At 45.7% G+C, this 19,270-nt stretch overlaps 1 protein-coding gene across 1 annotated transcript in view; it reads right to left on the bottom strand.

Moving 5' to 3' along the window:
- The window catches only part of AGPAT3 (1-acylglycerol-3-phosphate O-acyltransferase 3), a 109,599-nt gene that overhangs the window by 64,829 nt on the left and 25,500 nt on the right, over nucleotides 1-19,270 (bottom strand). The window contains exon 2 of the mRNA XM_024120301.3: nucleotides 9,539-9,604. The gene's annotated coding sequence lies outside the window, so the exon portion shown is untranslated. The remainder of the gene's footprint in view (nucleotides 1-9,538; nucleotides 9,605-19,270) is intronic.

Below are 19,270 nucleotides of genomic sequence, written 5' to 3'. Positions count from 1 at the left end.
CCGTGATAAAGCCCCGATAAAGCCAAGTTCCCGGCACCACAGAGCCAGGATGGGACGGGCAGCCCCGAGCCCCACCCTCCCACAGGGGGACACACACACGCCCACAGAAGAATGAGCCGGTGGTGGAAGCTGCCCGGGGAAGGGTCCCCACGCTCGGGGGTGCGGGCGAGGGTGAATGTGGTGGTCACGGTTGGTCGTGGACTTCAGCACCCGCTGGGCTGCTGCAATCAGAACTGTATGGGCATCTGGGATAGAGAAAGAACAGGATAAAAAGGCAGGCCGAGCATCCGGGGAGGGCAGGGGTGGAAAGGGAGAAGTGGGCGGGGAGTGACACAGTCGGGGCCCACGTGTCCTGCCGTCTGCTCCAGCGTCACTTCCCCGGGCTCCTGGTCCCTCGGTCCCTCGGTCCCTCGTCTGCAGACGACGCCCAGAGCCTGTCCGGCCACGGCAGGGACTCTGAGAGAGCAGAGGCGCAAACGCCCGGCACGGTGCTGTACGTGCCCAGGAGTGAGGCTGTGAAAACACTGAGCCCAAATCCTGGTTCTCAGGTTTCACGCTATTTGGGAGGAAAGTAGAGACACGGATACCCTTTATCTCGGTCTCCAGGCATCCTAGTGTCAGAAGGGTACCACTCCAAGGAGAGGAACAGGTGAACAGATTTAACAGGTTAAATTCAAGAACAGGCAGGAAAGCAAAGGAAAAGGATGGTAAATAATGATGACGTGATGACAATGAAGTAGAAAGCCCTTCATTATCAGTGATAAACAAGTATATCACTTGATCACGACAAGTATAAAGGGCAGTCTAAAACTCCAGCTGTCTGCTAGATTTACAGGAGACAGACAAAGCTAAGACGCGATGTCACAGAAAGACAGAAACTGAAGGCAAAGGAAAGACACGCCGACAAACACCCGCGGGAAGAACGCTGGTATGGCACAGTAAGATGGAGAAGCAGACTTGAAGCAGAGAGGCCCTAAGCCGTGAAGGGGGCTGGCACGTGGGGACAAGTGGTTCCGAACCGGTGCCCGCCACACGGCTGGAGGACACGCCCCGGCCACCGGAAGGAGCTCTGGCGTGTTCCAGGGGAGAGAGAAGACCAGGTGGAGACGGCTGGCCCGACGGGACGGCAACCGAGCAGGGCAGGCGGGGGAGGGAGGGGGGCGAGCGGAAGCAGGTGCCAGGCCGCGGGGAGGGGAGGTCTCAGGGCATCTTACTGTCACTCCTAGTAGAGAAACAATAGACATTATCCAGAAGGAGGGGACCCAGGATCTGACATAAAGCTACGCGTATTCGGTGACCACTGAGGCCAAACGCGCTTTCCCATCTATCGGGTCAGCACTACCAAACACAAAACAAAACACCGGAAAGGCTGAGAACAGACACCACGTACAGAATCAGTGAGTGTGTTTATGTATGGGCACCGTTCTACGTGTATTTACCCTTGAAATACACAAAATAGGGACAGCACTAATCCAAGCCCATGGATACAAATACAAATGGGCTGAGATCAGCTACAGAAAGGGAAATATTTTCATACTGGCTTGTGAAAAACAATTCAGCTCTGCTAGGTGTAAGAGGATACCTCAACCAAAACAATTAATTCATCAGGGTCGAAAATAATGACTAAATATATACTGGGAAATGCCCAAAAAATAGGGTTCAAAATCTTGATATCAGAGAATAAAATATCAGGCACGTGAAATTAATGAGACAAAGCAGGACTACTTATAATCCTAGAAACTAAAATTCTCAAGGAAGATATAAGTTTAATATCTATGTACCAAATAATGCAGCTTTACTTTTCATAAAGCAGAAATTACAGGGATGCCATAGAAACAAATCAAAGCATGCTAATAATAGATGTTAGTACATCTCTTTTAATCCAAGAAAGAACAGTGGTCAAGAATTAAGAGAGACCACAGATGATGCAGCAGCAAGACATATGAAGTGGATCTTTAGGACAGGTAGCCAATCCTGCACTTGATAAGAGAAGACACACTTTCTCTCGATCGCTCATAGAAACATTCATGAACAGTGCCCATAAATTAAGCAACGAAGAAATTTTCAACAAATCCCAAACACTAATTAAAACACAACAATATTGCCTAGAAATCAGGAAACAGAAAAGGCCTTTCCCACCCCACCACCCGCCTCAAACATGAGTATTTTCCTCTTAGACGCTCCTCTCCAGGGGAAGTAGAAACCCAAACTGCAGAATTTCTAGAAAACATAATGAAAACTAAAGCAGTGCTTGGAGGAAAATTTATCACATTAAATACTTTAAATCTTTAGAAATGAGAGCATGAAAATAAGAGAGTTAAGCCTCCAATTCAGAAAGTTAGAATTACAAAAATAACTGAAGGAATTAATAAGGTAAAAGCAAAAAATGAGTTAGAAAAAAAAAAGCATTATAATAGTTAAATCTTTAAAAACTGGTTTTCAAAAAATTTAATAAAACAGATACACCCCCTAGAGCAATAAGAATACATAAAATAAGAAAAGAGAGAAAAACCATCAAAAAAAATAAAGTTTTTTAAAAATCACGGAAATAATTGTACATCTCTATGCAAATAAACTTGGATGACGTGGATAATTTTCTAAGAGAAAAAAATTTACAGGAACAGTGACCACAGAAAAGATAGAAAGTCTGAACGGACCTAGTTTTATGGAATTAAAAGAGTTGTCTGTCAGAGTTACCTCTAATGAAAGATACCAAACCCAGATGACTCGCCGGAGAAATCTACCACTCCTATAAGAACAGATTATCTTGACACAACCTAACATTCTCCAGAACACAGAGAAGGAAGGAAATTTCCAAATGCCTTTTTATGAAGGAAGTGTGATGCTGAATCCACAATGTGAGAGTGAAAGCAGAAAGGAGACTTGTCTAGATCAACAGTTCTCAAGTGTGATGGGAGGACCCCGGGGTGGGGTGGGGGGAGTCTGAGAGTCGTCTGTTGTCCAAGCACATACTTGGTGAAGCAGAATTTTCATCGCATAGCTCCACCAAACAACACAGTAAAACAGACTGAATGCAGAAGCAGATATTTCAGGGGTCTCCTATTAGGTCAGATGCCTGAGAGATTAGTTACATCGCAGAAATATAAAATAACGGCCCTCTCCTCGTTACATTTTTTTTTTCAGTTTGGGAAAATGTACTTCTTCTTCATTAAAAAATGCTATTTATGTTAACATGTAATGGGTTTATGGCTGCTCTTTTAAATGAACGATTAAATAAAATTTTTTAATGTTCTGTGTTGATTTCTAAGCTCTTGCCTGTCAAGAGCAGGGTTTCTCAGCTGCGGCACTATTGACATTTGGGACCAGCTACTCTTCTGTCCGGGGACGTCCGGTGCGTTGTAGGCTATTCGGCAGCATCCCTAACTTCTACCCACCGGATGCCAGTAGAGACACCCCAGCACAGCAGTTGTGTCAACCAAAAGCATCTCCTGATATTGCCAAATGTCCCCTTGGGTGGGGGAAGGACCTCCCCCAGCTGAGAACCACAGTAGATATAACTCACAAAAACAGAAGCTTGGTAGGGTCCTCAATAATTTTTTAAGAGTGTAAGGAGACCAGAAGTTTGAGACCCACTGCTCTTTACTTATGAATATAAATACAAAAATTCCTTTAAAATTAGCAAACAGAATCTAACAGCACATTAAAAAGATAATGCAACATGACCAAGTGGGGTCTGCTCCATGAATGCCAGGATGGTTTGATAGTAGGAAATCTATTAATAAAATCCATTATATTTCTTTACAGAGAATTCTGGGCAGATAATTTAACAAAATCTAACCTCACTCCCTGATGAGAACGCTCAATAAAGTAGGAGCAATTTAAAATTATTACATACACTCATTATATGCTTCCCCCTAAGATGATACGCTCCCCATATACTTCTCCGTGAGGTGATAACATCGAAGACTCCAAACCAGCATTTACTTAACGGAGAAACACGACAGGCATCCAGCAAACATCAGGAAAACGACAAGACGCCTGTTACTTAGCAGGCCAATCAGATGCGTGAACACAGACTGGACGTTCTCAATAAATATACCTTAGCAAACTGATTCCGGTCACACAGTTAAGAACAAAACAAAACATCATGACCAAATTTGGTTTATGCCAGGACACAGGAAAGGTCTACCACAGAAACTCAATTAGTCTCGTGACAAAAGTCAACAGAGACAAAAGAAGAAAAACAACACGATCACGTCATGAGATTCAGGAAAAGCAGCGGAAGACGCTCAGCACCACCCATAACTGTTTAAGGACGTCCGGCATCTCGGCCCCTACTCCCCCGAAAGCTCACTGCAGCCACGGTGATAAGACAAGAAAAGAAATAAGAGAAATCAGGGTTAAAAAGAAGGAAACCGGCTTTCGTCACTTGTAGGTGATATGATTGTCTACACAGAAAATCCAGGAAGTTCTTGAGGCAGGTTATTGGCGATAGCAAAGAGGCAGCGAGGGTTCCGGCAGGTGGGCAGCCGGGCAGGGCCTCCCTCCTCCCGGGTCTGCTCCCAGCCAGCAGCTCCCCTGAGAGACGCTCCCGTCGCTGGGGGGACCAGGAAGACGGCACAGCAGCCCTAAACCCGAGAAGGGGCCACACGTGCGCGACCCGACAGGCACTCGTGGTCCAGGCCTCTCTCCAGCATCTGCGCTGGGCTGTGCAAGCTGGACTGTCCCTCGCCTGCCTCGGTCCTGGGGTTTCTATGTTTCCATGGACACGCTTCCTAATTTCAATTCACACACAAGCCAGTGTGAAACAACTTCAGGCAAGGCCGGAGCCAAGTGCGCGAGACGGCCGCGGGAACTCGCGGTTCCAGAAGGCGCTTCCCCGGACGCCCATCCCCGCCCGTCCTGTTCCGGCCCGTGGAGCAGAGCTGGCCAGCTGGCGGCAAGCGTCCTGGTGCTCAGGCATGGCGCTGGGCTCGACAGGATCCTTCCTCTTTCAGTTCTATTCACCGAGAGATAAGGAGCAGCCAGGCAGACGGCGTCTGTGGGACACGGTGGCCTTGTGGCCAAGCAGAGCCAGACGGAGGCCCCGGCCCACATCTGCTTCTGCTGTGCTTGCACTTTAGATACTTGAAGGACCCGGCTTTGCTACCGAACACTGGTGACCAGGCAACAAAGCACATGTAACCACGTGTGCACACAACCCTTTATATGTGTGCCAACGACAGGAACGCAGCCTGGAATGTTCCAGAAAACAGACACTCCTCGGTGGAAAGGGAATCCGGCCCAGGCCACTGTCCATGTAGAGCCTAGCCACGCCCACCCCTCCAACTTACAAACAGCACCAGCCAGAGACTCCACACGGGCAGGGGGCAAAGTCCACCTTCCAGCAGGTCAGGCATCTGGGCCGGGCAGGGCCGCTCAGACACTGCAGAGCCTCGAGGCCCATCATCACCCTCCCAGAGGACTGTCCCAATGCGCTCACCCAACCCCCCCCAGCCCCTCAATACAAGAATGAGTGTGCCAGTTATGACACTTTCTGAGACACACAAACACATCTCAAGTCTTGAAAGCACACTCTGGCTCTAAGAAACTGATAACCGGGTAACTGTGCTCTGAAACTATCACCCAGACTTCTTATAAAGCGTGTGCGCACGTATATGTATATACAGCCATGCTCTTTAGAACGTGCATAAAAGAGGAAGCTAAGTCTTTTTAAATGAGGTAGATCTATGTGTAGTAAAAGACCCCCAAGCAAGTTAAAATTAAGTTGCACAGATGGATATCATGACACATAAACACATTTTTAGAAACTCTGTGCCCGTGTGTTCTTACGTGTATTTTGACAAGCTGTGAAAGGATAAACCACAAACCATTTATAGTGGTTCCCTCCAGGAAAAAGGGTGGGATTTGGGATAGAGTAAAGAATGGAATTTTGATTACTTATTAGATTTGGTTCTGTGTTTAATTTTTATAAGCACGTATCACTTCTTTAATTAAAATTTAAATATTAACAAAAAATTACCTGCTGGCTTATAAAGCTCCAACCTTCTGTCTCTCCAGCAGTTACGAAGTCTAAACAATTATGCTGAACACTGTTAAGACTGTTTTTTAAGGGAAAAAGCTTACCCTGCAGGATACCAGGCTCCTCCAGACACAACTTGGCCCGTCAAAGTCTGAGCCCTTTGCTCAGCCCCTCGTGTCACCTTTAGAGCAAAGAGAACCCGTCCTCAAACACGGCCATGCAGGGGGCTGCACATGGGGGCCTCCCACCCCACCCGCCCTCGCAGCCCCTCCGCCTGCCCCCCTCCCCCCACCCCCGGACTGAGTTCTGAGTCTGCAGTCCACGTGGGCCACAGGGGGGGTAGGGAAAGGCACTGTTTCAGCATCAGTACCTAAGAAAGACTAAGAAAACCTTCCAGTCATCTTAAAACTTGTAAGAAAAGTTAATGGAAAACTCGTGGGAGCTAAAATTGCAATAAGCTATGTAGGAGAGATGTTTTGTTTGTTCTACCATTCATCAGTGAGGGGGCCACAGAGCAGCCACTACACATGCTGCCTTGGGGCCACACTGGAGGCGGGCGTTCTCAGGTCCCAGAGCCCAAGGGTCCGCGCAGCCGAGGTCCTAGCACTCTCGCGGCTTCTCCCCCAGCCTCTCCCTCCCGGGCAGCAACCGCACATCCTGCAGGGCTGGCGCAGGACCTGACGACCAGCACAAGTGCCCACCAGGGTGCCAGGGGCCGGCAGGGACAGGACCACATACACCTGCCCTCGGGGCACGGCAGGGCTCTGAACCCCAGGGGGCCGCTCGTGAGCACAGGCAAAGGACTCATCCTGAACCTGCGTCCTCCTCAGAAAAACACAAGTAACATTCGCTCCGCACCATGGGAAGAGAACTGAACAGTGAGGGATTTTTAAGTGCTCGGCTCAGAGCTGACATGCATAATAGCAATGATAAGAGTGATGGATGAGGGGCTTCCCTGGTGGCGCAGCGGTTAAGAGTCCGCCTGCCAGTGCAGGGGACACGGGTTCGAGCCCCGGTTCAGGAAGATCCCACATGCCGCGAAGCAGCTAAGCCCGCGAGCCACAACTACTGAGCCTGCGCCCTAGAGCCCACGAGCCACAACTACTGAGCCCACGTGCCACAACTACTGAAGCCTGTGTGCCTAGAGCCCGCGCTCCCAACAAGAGAAGCCACCGCAATGAGAAGCCCGCGCGCCTCAACGAAGAGCAGCCCCCGCTCGCCGCAACCAGAGAAAGCCCACGCGCAGCAATGAGGACCCAACGCAGCCAAAAGTAAAATAAATAAATTTTAAAAAATAAAATAAATGTTTAAAAAAAAAAAAGAGTGATGGATGAGCCCCGCTGCCCCCCACCCTGGCCCACTCACCTCATATCCTTCCACTCATCAAACCACATTGTGGTTTGTAACTTCCACTTCTCTGATGACTAAGTTGCACATCTTTTCAGATGTTTATTAGACGTTTGCACATCTTCTGAGAGGTGCCAGTTCAAGTCACAAACGAATGACTTGCTTTAAATTTCAACACTGATGATTACTAGCTTGGGCGGGGGGGTTATATCTTTCCTGCCTCTAAAAAATGGTAAGTCGTACATGCGTAACTGAAAAGTCATTTCTTTTTGTAAACGTTGAGTTAATCTTGCTGGATGTCTGGTTATAAATCTGACTGTCCCGGAGCTGAAAAGCACGTCTCCAACTTGCCACTCTTCTCCCCGTCCCTTTTCCCAGCCCTCAATTGCTAAAGAACTTTGAGGTCCCGTTCCCAGAAAACAGGGAGAGCAAACTGATTTCCATCTCCAACCTCCCCCAGTCCCGTCTTTCTGGGAGAGGTCTGGGTGATGACCAGGGCCCCCGGTCACCCTCCTCCAGAAACAAACCAGTGCTGAGGACACATGCCTGCCGCGAACGATGCGACGTGCTTCACACACCAAAAGGCTCTTGGTGCCGCCCACAGCCCCCGCGGCCATCGCAGGCCACATCCTGGGCAGGGGCAGTTACGAGGGAGAGAACCCTTTTAGCCCCAAGTATCCTTCCCCCATTGCCAGATGATAATCAAAAGGAAAGGAATACATGGAGAGCTCAACTTTAGGACACAATGTAGTTTGATTTTCTTTTGCACAGAACAGAAGCTTGCAACAATTTAACAGCTAAAACCACAAGCTGTGTACTCAATCAATAATGGGCAAAAAAAGCAAATAAACTTTTGTTGACTCAGAATGGTGGAGACGAGGTGCTCAGAGAACGCGGTAGCTGAGAGCTGCCATGCACGTCATATTTATATTTCCAGTTATCCAATGAGCGCTCTTAATAAAATATAAAGAGACACTAAACAAAGTAATTTTAACTGCAGTGCTCCACTCATATATTTAAGCAACATTATTTCCAATAAGTCATGACTATAAATATAAAAAGTATGCGACTGACACCGGCTTGCATTCATCCTATTCACATCCCCAGAGCTTGTTCTTAACCGGCTAGGCGAGTCGCTATCAGAACACCGTGTAACTATTACACGTGAGGGGAAACTGCCTGCCCACGGAGAGCTGGGATCCCACCGTGAAACTTGTAAACTTCCAAACATAATGGCTGGACTCGCTCTCTGCAGAAAGCACTTTAAGTGACAGATGTCTCCTGGGTCCAAAGAAGAAACGGCAGGGGCAGGCCTTCTGATCAAGGCTGGATTAATACAGAAGGAACCTGTCACTCAGTCACCTAACGCGGCAGATCCCCGAGAACGCGTCTGCGCGCGGAAGGTGAGGTCAGCGTGGAGCCTGCGAGGCAGGTCCTGGACGGCCCGAAGCCAGGACGCGGGAGCACGGGAGAGGGCCGGGTCACTGGCGGTCACTCTGCGGCCAGGTTCTATCCTCAGCCCCGGAGGAACCAAGGCCATCTGACCAGTGCTCTCTGCCACAGCTGCCGATTCCACCGGGCTTCCCAGAGGAGCCACCTACAGTAGCAGAACATCCTGGTGGCAAACATGCTCCCTGACCTCCGGGTCACAGTCCAGCCCTGGACGACTCAGCTGGACAGCCACGTCCATCTCCAAAAGACTCACGGACTTCCAGGTCTGCTAACAAAAGCTGGGTCCAGCTCTGCTAGGGGGACGCCCACTCTTCACTTCCCGAGATGCCCTCCACGCAGCAGCAGTTTTAGCTTGGCCCCTTCACTCATCCCTCCAGGAAAAAACAGAAGGGGAACCGCGTTACCGGGACTTTTTTTTTTGTATTCTGATTATAATAAATATCCTTTGGCTGTGAGAAAACTTTAAAGTGTATACCCCTTTAAGAAAATCCAACAACGTGTTAAGGCCCGGCTGTGCCCTGCTCTGTCCCTTCAATGTCACGGAAGCTGGATCAGCGAGCCTGGCTCTCAAGGCGATAGACTTCTGTGTCTGCCGACAGAGTCAGATCCAGACCACCGGGGCAGGACCCACTCCAGGGCTGCTCCAGGGAACAGGAATAAACACGCGCGTGCACACACACACGCACACACGCACACACACGCACGCACACACACGCACGCGGCTCAAGCATCAGGTGCCTCCCTCTCCTGACTCACCGCGGCCCAGGGTCAGCAGGGTCAGCGGGGTCAGCAATCGTCCTCAGAGGTTTCCAACTGGAAGGCCTGAGAGTTAAAGACAAACACAAATGTACTTAGGCAGGACTGGAAAAATACTCGGTGAATAAACTACGCGCAGTTACTTTAAAATCAAAAAGACTGCACATCAGGGAAGCAGACAGTTATGAATGAACTTGATTCAGGTCCCGATGACCTGAATGGTCCACTAACTTAAGCAAACACCAGGGACACAGCCTATCAGGCCTTTGCAAGTGCTGTCACTTCCCCCCGCCTGATAAGGAGGCCCAACAGATGGCCCATAAATGAACAAGCCGGAGAGATGCCGAGACCACACCCCAGGACGGACCGCGAAGCGATTTCAACCTCCCCTGCGGGCTCGCAGGGCCAGCTGAAGGTAGGCCACCTCCTGCACGGATGGACACGGAGCGGAACAGCCTCTGGGCCTCCCGGCCCCTCTGGGCGCTGAGGCTCCCGTCCCCAGGACAGCAGCTGTGCCGGCCTCGCCTGCACTCTCCTCCCTCCCGGACCCACTAACCCTGCAGGAGGGGCTCCCGCCAGGCCAGCCCCGTCTGCCATTGATGAAGCCAAACCCAGGCCTACTGGCTAATTTTCGTCCTTGTTTTTGTTTGTTTGTTTTGAATTGTGGTGGAACACACATAAAAATCACCATTTAAACCATTTCACGGTGTACAGTTCAGTGGGGTTAAGTCCATTCACACTGTTGTGGAGCCATCACCACCGTCCTTCCACAGAACTTTCCATCTTCCCAAACTGAAACTCTGTCCCCGTGAAACACTCACTCCCATCCCCTCCCCAGGCCCCGGCCCCCACCGTCCTGCTGTCTGTCCCTATGAACTTGATGACTCTAAGGACCTCATATAAATGGAATTACACAGTATCTGTCCTTTTGTGTCTGGCTTATTTCACTGAACGTAATGTCCTCAAGGTTCATTCATGTCGTAGCATGTGTCATAATTTTGCTTTTAAGGCTGAATAATATTACATTGTATGCAAATACAACATTTTTTTTCTTCTATAAACCTTATAGCTTTAGCTTTCATAATTAGGTCTGGGCAACCAGACCATTCTGAGTTAATTTTTTAATATGGGATGAAGTCGGGCGAAGGTTCACTGTTTTTGCACATAGCTGTCCAATGGTCCTGGCACCAGCTGTTGAAAATACTTTCACTTCCCCATTGAATTATGTTGAAACTTTTGTTGGAAATCAATTTACTATAAATGTGTGGGTGAGTTTCTGGAATCTACTCCATTCCAATGATCTGCATGTATACCTTTTTGCCGTTCCACGAGGTCTAGATTACCATAGAAGTAGAGGAAGTCTTAAAGCCAGGCACTCTTTTCTTTGCCTCTTCAAAATTATTGGAGCCCTCCTAGGTCCTCAGATTTCCAATGTAAATTTTAGAATAAGCTTGTAAATTTCTACAAAAAGCCTTGCCAGGATTTTGATTGCGATTGCACTGAATCTATATAACAGTTTTGGTAGAATTGACATTTTAGTAACATTGGGTCCCGTGGTCCATTAACATAGAACAGCTCCCCATTTATTTAGGTCTGCTTTGATTTCTCTTGGCACTGTTTTGTTATATTTATCCCTAAGAATTTCATACTTTTGATGCTACTGTAAATGGTGTTTTGTTACAGCTTTTAACTATTCGGTGCTACTATGTAGAAATAAAATTAATTTTGTTATAATGACCTTGTGTCCTGTAAATTCACCGAACTCACCCACTGGTTCTAGTAACTTTGTGCATTTCTTAGGATTTTCCACATAGGCCATCATGCCATCTGTGAGTAAAGATATTTTTACTTATTTTTTCCCCTTCTGTATGTCTTTTCTTTCTTTTTCTTGCCTTATTCTTCTAGTATAATGTTGAATAAGAGTGGTGAATAAGAGCAGATGTCCTTGCCTTGCTCGCAATATAGAAGGAAAGCTTCAGTCTTTCACCATTATGTAGGATGTTAGCTGTAGGTTTTTCATAGATGCCCTTTATTAGACTGAGGCCATCTACTTCTCGTTTGCTGAGAGATTTTTTTTTTTTTTACCACAAATGAGTATTAAATGTTTTTTTTTTTTTGCACCACTGAGAGAGTCATATGGTTTTCTTTTTTGTCTGTTAATAAAGTGAATTATAATGATTGATTTTGAATGTTAAACCAACTTTGCATTCCTGGGATAAATCTCACTTGGTTATGGTGCAGTAGACTTTTTACATATTGCTGGGTTTGATTTGCTAAAATTTTCTAATTCAGGCAGAATTTTGTTCATGATGGATATCGGTCCACAGCCTGTGTGTGGTTTTGGTACCAGGGTGATGCTGGCCTCATAAAATGAGCTAAGAAGTGTTCCCTCCTCCTCTAATTACCGGAGGACTTTGTGTAGAATTGGTACTATTTCTTCCTTAAATGTTTGATAGGATTCATCAACAATGTCATCTGGGCCAAGAGTTTTCTTTGTTAGAAGGTTTTTATATACAAATTGAATTTTTTGATAGATTCAGGGTTATTTGGGTTATCTATTTTGACTTGAATACGTTTTAGTGATTTCTTTTGCTCCAGGAATTTGTCCCTTTCATCTGTGTTGTCACATCTCCTGGCATGGAGCATTGCAGAATATTCCCTTAGGATCTCTAGTGAGCTAGAGAGTCCCCTCTCAGTTCTGATTTTGGTAGTTTTTCTTCTCTCTTTTTTTTCTGATCAGTCTAACTAGAGGTTTACCAATTTTAATGATTCTTTCAAAGAACCAACTTTCGGTTTCATTGATATTTTTCTACCGTTTGTTTTCTATCTCACTGATTTTTGCTCTTTGTTATTTCTTTCCTTTGTTTACTTTTTCTTAAGGTTGAAACTTAAATCATTGATTTGAGAACTGCTTTATATTCTAATATGATCATTTAATGTTATAGATGCCTAAGAACTATTTTACCTCCATTCCACAAATTCTGATACCTTATGTTTTAACTTTCACTCAGTTCATAATGTTATCAAACTTCCCTTGTCTTTCCCTTTTCTTTGACCATGGGCTATTTAAAAGTGTCTTTATTGAGTTTTCAAATATTTGAGGATTTTTCCAGATATCTTTCAATTACTGACTTCTAGTTTAATTCTCTGTTGATCACAGCAAATACTTTGTATGGTTTCAGTCCTTTTTCAATTACTGAGATATTTTTCATGGGCCAGAATTTGGTCTACCTTGGTGAAAGCTCCATGTGTACTTGCAAAGAATATGTGCCCTGCTGTTGCTGGATGGGTGTTCTAGCAACACCAGTTAAGTCAAACTGATTGATGGTGTTGTTCAAGTCTTCTCTATCTTTACTGATTTTCTGTCTATTTGTTCTGTCAGTTATTGAAAGAGGAGTGTTGAAATCTCCAACTGTAATTGTGGATGTGTCTAATTCTCCTTTCAGTTCTATCAGTTTTTGCAGTATGTATTTTGAAGCTCTTGTTAAGTGCACATATATTCAATATATTATGTTCTCTTGATGAACCGACCCCTTCTATCACTATGAGGAGACATTCTCTTCCCTGGCAATATTTCTTGTCCTGAAATATAACGTGTCTGATTTTAATATATCCACTTGGGCTATCTTGTGATTCATGTTGGCATGGTATCTATCTCTCCAACCCTTTACTTTTAACCTACCTCTGTCTTTAATGTGGAAAGCACTTTTACCTAATCTTTTCTGTCTGCTCTGACACTCCGACAAAATGCCTTTTATTTGGAGTTTTCAGGCCGTTCATATTTGATGTGATTATTGATATAGTTGGGATTAAATCTATTATCGTTCTATCTGTCCTATCTGGATTTGTTTGTTTCATTTTCCCCTTTTTTCTGTCTTCTTCTGGATTAGGGATTTTTTTAAGATTCCATTTTATTCCCATTATTAGTTTATTAGCTATACCTCTTTGTTGTTTTTTTTAATGGTTGCCCTAGAATTTACAATGTATATCTTTAGTATATCACTGTCTACTTTCCAATAATATTATAATACTTCACATGTATTTTAAGAACTTTACTAGTTTCCATTTCCCCACTTCTAGATTTTCGGCTATATTCCTGCCATACCTCTTACTTCTACTTATAAACTCTATAAAACATTGTTCGTACTTTTATTTTAAACAGTAAATTATCTTTTAAAGGACTTTTTAAAATGAGACGACCAAAGTCTTTTACATTTTCCTGCATTTTTGCTGCTCTTTATTCCTTCAGATCCAAATTCCTGTCTGGTGTCACTTTCCTTGTCCCCAGAGGACTTCCTCTATATTTTCTGGAGTTCAAGTCAGCTGGTGATAAATTTTTTTTCAGCTTTTAAATGTCTAAAAGAGTCTTTATTTGGCTTTCACTTTGGAAAGAGACTCTGTTAGCTACGGAATTGTAGGCTGAAGCTTTTTTTCTTTCTATATCTTGAAGATGCCCTTCCATCCTCTTCTGAATTGCACCACTGCTGACAAGAAGTCCACTGTGACTTCATCTCTGTTTCCTCTGTACAGTGTAGGTTTTTGCCTCTGGCTGCTTTTAAGATCCTCTGCCTTTAAGATTTCCAGAAATTTGATTCTGATGTACATGGGTGTAGTTCTCTTCATGTTTCTTCTGCCTGGGATTTATTGATCTTCTTGAAAATCAGTTTTCATCAAATTTGCAAAATTTTAGCCATTATTTTTTTCAAATAATTTCCATCACACACACCTCTTTTCTGGAATTCAATTTCATGTTTGTTATCCCTCTTTATATGGTTCCACTGATGCTGTTGTTTTTTTTTTCCCTGTCCTTTTCCTGTGTTTCATTTTAGAAAGTTTCTAGTGATATGTCTTCAAGAATACTGAAGATTAATATTGGGTCTGAGTGTCTGACCCACTGTGAACCCCACCCAGTGCATTTTCCTCTCTAGAAGACTTGGGTCTTTTTTATATCTTCTATTTTCTCCTCATTCTGTGCATATTTTCTCTGTGTCATTGGACACATGGAACACATTTATAACAGACATTTTTAGCATCCTTCTATGCTAATTCTACCATATGGATAGTTGTGGATCCACCTGGATCTGTTTCTAGTTGATTTTTCTCGACTTCTGGGTTATGTTTTCCCACCTGTTTGCATGACAAGTAATTTTTGCTTGGTTCCCAGACACTGTGAACACGGCGTGTCGGGGGATGAGCTTGTTGTGGTCCCTCAAATATTGTCAGGCTTTGTTTGGGAGTGTCATTAACTTTCTCAGAGTTGTTTGACCTTCCCAAGCTTTGTTTCTGTGGGTCCCGAGCAGGCTTGCATCTGCGGGGGAGGCGATGGCCTCCGAGGTGCCTACCCGACACCCTCTGAGCCGTGAGGTCTTTCCACCTGGCTGGTGAGAACACAACTTCATTCACAGCCCGTGTGAACTGAGGGAACGGTTCTATCTACTCCTTTCCAGGCTCCCCCGACCTTGGTGGCATCCCACACACGTGCGCAGATCAACACAGCCTAAGGACGAGTCGGGGGGTACCGTTCTCAGCTCTCTAGAGCTCCTGAGTCATGCAATCCTGTCCTCTCCGGTATCCCCACAAATTCCAGCCTTCACGGAGTCCCTGGGCGCCAGCCTCTGTCTCCACCTGCCCTCCCTGCGCTCAGCTGGCCGCTGCGGGTGATAAGCTGGGAGAGGGGTGCCCCGCTCACACCCTCTCGCGGGGTCACCGTCCGGCGCTCCTGCTGGGCATGTCTGAAGTCGGTAGCCTCACACGCTTTTGTTTGTTTTCCTTTGTTTAAGGCGGGATGTGCGGTCTGGTCCCTTTCATGCCATCATGGCTAGCTGTGGATGTCGGGATCTTGCATTTTCATTCCATTCCTCACTCATCCGCAGTGGGCGGCGCTAGCGGACGTGACCGCTGCACCGTAGCTGAGAAGCGCTGATCAGCACCTCAGAGGCAGAGGCTGCAGCTGCACAGCATGGAGATGCGCCTGCAACGTCTGGAGAGATGAGCAGCGACTCTCCTGCACGCGGGTGGACGCGGGGGTCCGGGCGGGGGCGACAGCACGAGGCAGGAGGGCGCAGCTCAGAACCAGTGGCGGGTGGCAGGGCCTTCCCCACCGTTGTCCCCTCCTGAGACGTGCCATACGGCCGGAAGCACCACTGGCACTCAGGCACTGACCGCGCAGCCTTGTCGGAACTCCTTCTACGTGCTGGTACCAGCCCCTTGTCAGATGTGTGGATTGCAAATATTTTCTCCCATCCTGTGGGTTGTCTTTTCACTTTCTTGAAGCACAAAGGCTTTTAATTTTGATCTCAGAAGCCAGAGAAAAAAGGCGGATTACCTGCAAAGGAGAGATAGCCTGACAATGATTTGTTCGCACATGAAGGATGTCAATGGCCAGCACAGGCTGTCATCAATGTGATAAAAGGACCCGACTGGCAACCCAGATTCTACAACCAGCAAATGCATCTCTGAAGGAGCAGGGAAAACTAAACAAAACTGGGGAAGGCTTGCCACCATCAGAATCTAACTAAAGGAATTTCTAATGCACGTACACTTCAAGCAGGAAGAAGTGATCTCAGATGGAAAGTCAAAGATGAGAAAAGAAAAAAGAGCAAAGAAAGTGGCAGATATATCTACAAATCAAAAACAGAAGTAATACTAAGGATATAGCAACAAAGGTTTGTGAGGTTAAAAACATTAAATACACAATAACACATGAGTTGGAAGGGAGAGTTAGGGGTGATCTCAGCCCTTGGATCCCCCCTGAAAGGTAAAGTACTAGTTAATTTTAGATGTTTGATAAGTAAGAATGTTGTAATTTCTGGGTAAACCATCAAAGGAACAGAAAGAGTCTATAACTTCCTAGTGGTAGTGGTCAAAGAAAAAAAAGAAACAAAGAAAAAAGAAAGGATCAATCATCCATTCAAAAAAAAGCAAGAAAGGAGAAGGAAAGAAAGAATAAACATAGCACAGATAAAACAGTCAGTAAAATATAAGATGGTAGATTTAAACTCAAATCTATCTGTAATTACATTTAAAGTAAACCAAATAAAGACTCCAGTTTTAAAAAATTTTCATTGTCAGAATTTTTTAAAGAGATTATCAAACTTCAGTTAAAAAAAAAACACTTTAGGGCTTCCCCGGTGGCGCAGTGGTTGAGAGCCCGCCTGCTGATGCAGGGGACACGGGTTCGTGCCCCGGTCCGGGAAGATCCCACATGCCGCAGAGCGGCTGGGCCCGTGAGCCATGGCCGCTGAGCCTGCACGTCCGGAGCCTGTGCTCCACAACGGGAGAGGCCACCACAGTGAGAGGCCCGCGTACCGCAAAAATAAATAAATAAATAAATAAATAAATAAATAAATAAATAAATAAATGAAAGAATAGAAAGAGTATACAAGGCAAGTACTACGCAAAGGTTCAGCTACATGAATTTCAGACAAAGCAGACTTACAGGCAAAAAAACACTAGAAGAGATGGACAATCACTTCATATGACAGATACTTCATTCATAAAAAAGATACCACAATTTTAAAACCGTGCCATTAATATAACACAGCCCCAAACATATAAAGCAAAAATTAATAGAAATGATGGACTTCCTTGGTGGTGCAGTAGTTAAGAATCCGCCTGCCAACACAGGGGACACGGGTTCGAGCCCTGGTCTGGGATTCCACATGCTGCGGAGCAACTAAGCGCGTGCGCCACAACTACTGAGCCTGCACTCTAGAGCCCGCGAGCCATGACTACTGAAGCCCTTGTGCCTGGAGCCTGTGCTCCGCAACAAAGAGAAGCCACCGCAATGAGAAGCCCGCGCACCGCAATGAAGACCCAACACTATATATAAAATAGAGAACCAACAAGGACCTACTGTACAGCACAGGGAACTCTACTCAATATCTTGTAATTACCTATAATGGAAGCTCCGCAACAAAGAGAAGCCACCGCAATGAGAAGCCCGCGCACCGCAATGAAGACCCAACACAGCCGAAAATTAATTAATTAATTATTTAAAATTTAATTTAAAAATTTATAGAAATGCAAGAACTAATAGGCAAATACACAGTGATAACTAGAGAGTCTAACGGACCTCTCTCTGTAGTTGATAAAAACAGATAGATACAAGAAATCAACGAGGATACAAGAGCTGGCAAACATTTTCTGGAAAGGGCCTAATAGTAAACATTTTCGATTTTTCAGGCCAGACGGTCTCTATTGAAACTACTCAACCAAGTCCCAGTGCAAAACAGCCATAGACAAAACATAAACCAATGGGTGTGGATGTGATCTCATAAGAATTTATTTCTAGAAGCAAGTGGCGAGACAGATTTGGCCCATGCGCTACAGTTTGCCGACGCCTAACATAGACAGTTTAAACAGCATGATAACGAACCTACCAAAACTAATCTCACCAACCACAGAATACAGTCTGTTCAAAGATGCACAGAGCATTTCCAAAATTTGACCGTATGCTGGGCCATAAAACAAGTCTTAACAAATTTCAGAAGACAGGCGTCAGTATCAGAGTATATTCTTTGACCAAAATGTACTGATGCAAAAAAAAAAAAAAACAAAAAAAAGGCAAACAAAAACATATTTGGAAAAAATTCTCATATGCTTAGAAATTCAAAACAGTTATCAACAATCAAAAAATAAATCAATTAGATACTAGAAAATCTATTGAATGGAAGAGTAACAAAAATGTGTCATATCACAACTTATAGGCCGCAGCTACAACTTCTTAAAGGGGTCAAAGGTTACACTTAAGTGTGTGGTAGAAAATTTCAGAAGGCTGAAAACAAATGACCTAAAACGTAAGTTAGAAAAACAGAAAGTAAATCAAAAGGAAGGAAGGAAATAACTTAGAAAGTAGAAATTAATGAAATAAAAAGCATACAGAAAACCACAAAGGTGGTTCTTTGAACGGATCAGTGCAAGTGGCAGAGTTTTGGCAAGAGAATCAAGATAAAGAGAGCGATGGCGTGGACGACGTCAGAAGCAAAGGAGAAGGAGGTATAAGCAAACGCTGCGGAAATTTTTAAGAGGGAATTATGAGCAGCTTTGGAGCAATAAACTTGAAAACAGAGCTAACAGGACAGATTCCCAGGAAGAGCAACTGACGAAAAAGATACAGAAAACCCAAAGAACAGGCTAACTTAAAAAACCTGAAGCAGAAGTCACAAGCTGCCCCCAGGACCCTGGGAACCTAGGCCCTCGCCTGCACCCCTCACCTGGGGCCCACCACCCTCGCAGACGCCCGGCACCCCTGGGCCTGCCCGGCTGGAGCCTGGGCCCTCAGACCCACAGGACGGGACGACGACGTCGCCCTCAAGTCGGCTTGTGTAAGAAGCCAGCCATCGTGAGTGCAGAAGACATCTAACTGAAAGCTGGTTACTCAAGAACCAGGTGTGAGCTTGGACATCTAATCTCACCGTGGTGGAGACTGAGAGCAAGCTGTGCACGAACAGGGTGTCCGGACACCCGGGGCCCCCCTTCGGGCCCGAGCCCCACACCACCTGCGGGGCCGGGGGACACTGTCCAGGCCCCAGGCCCACTGCCACGCCCACTCCCTGGCTGCAGCAAACCCCCGTTCTTCAGTAAGACGAGAGCTTCCACTCCAACAAGGTCTCTGGGGGTGAAGGTTTTGCTTCTGAAGAAAACACAGAGCATCACTGATTATGAGCTGATTATTAAGGGTAACGGGGGAGATGGGAGGGCAGAGGCAGAGAGTCAAAGTGTACAACGAGC

This window comes from Physeter macrocephalus, chromosome 8 (genome assembly GCF_002837175.3).
Source record: "Physeter macrocephalus isolate SW-GA chromosome 8, ASM283717v5, whole genome shotgun sequence".
Classification (NCBI taxonomy): domain Eukaryota; kingdom Metazoa; phylum Chordata; class Mammalia; order Artiodactyla; family Physeteridae; genus Physeter; species Physeter macrocephalus.
The sequence above is the reverse complement of the archived record's forward strand: the minus strand, read 5'-3'. Positions and strand labels throughout refer to the sequence as shown.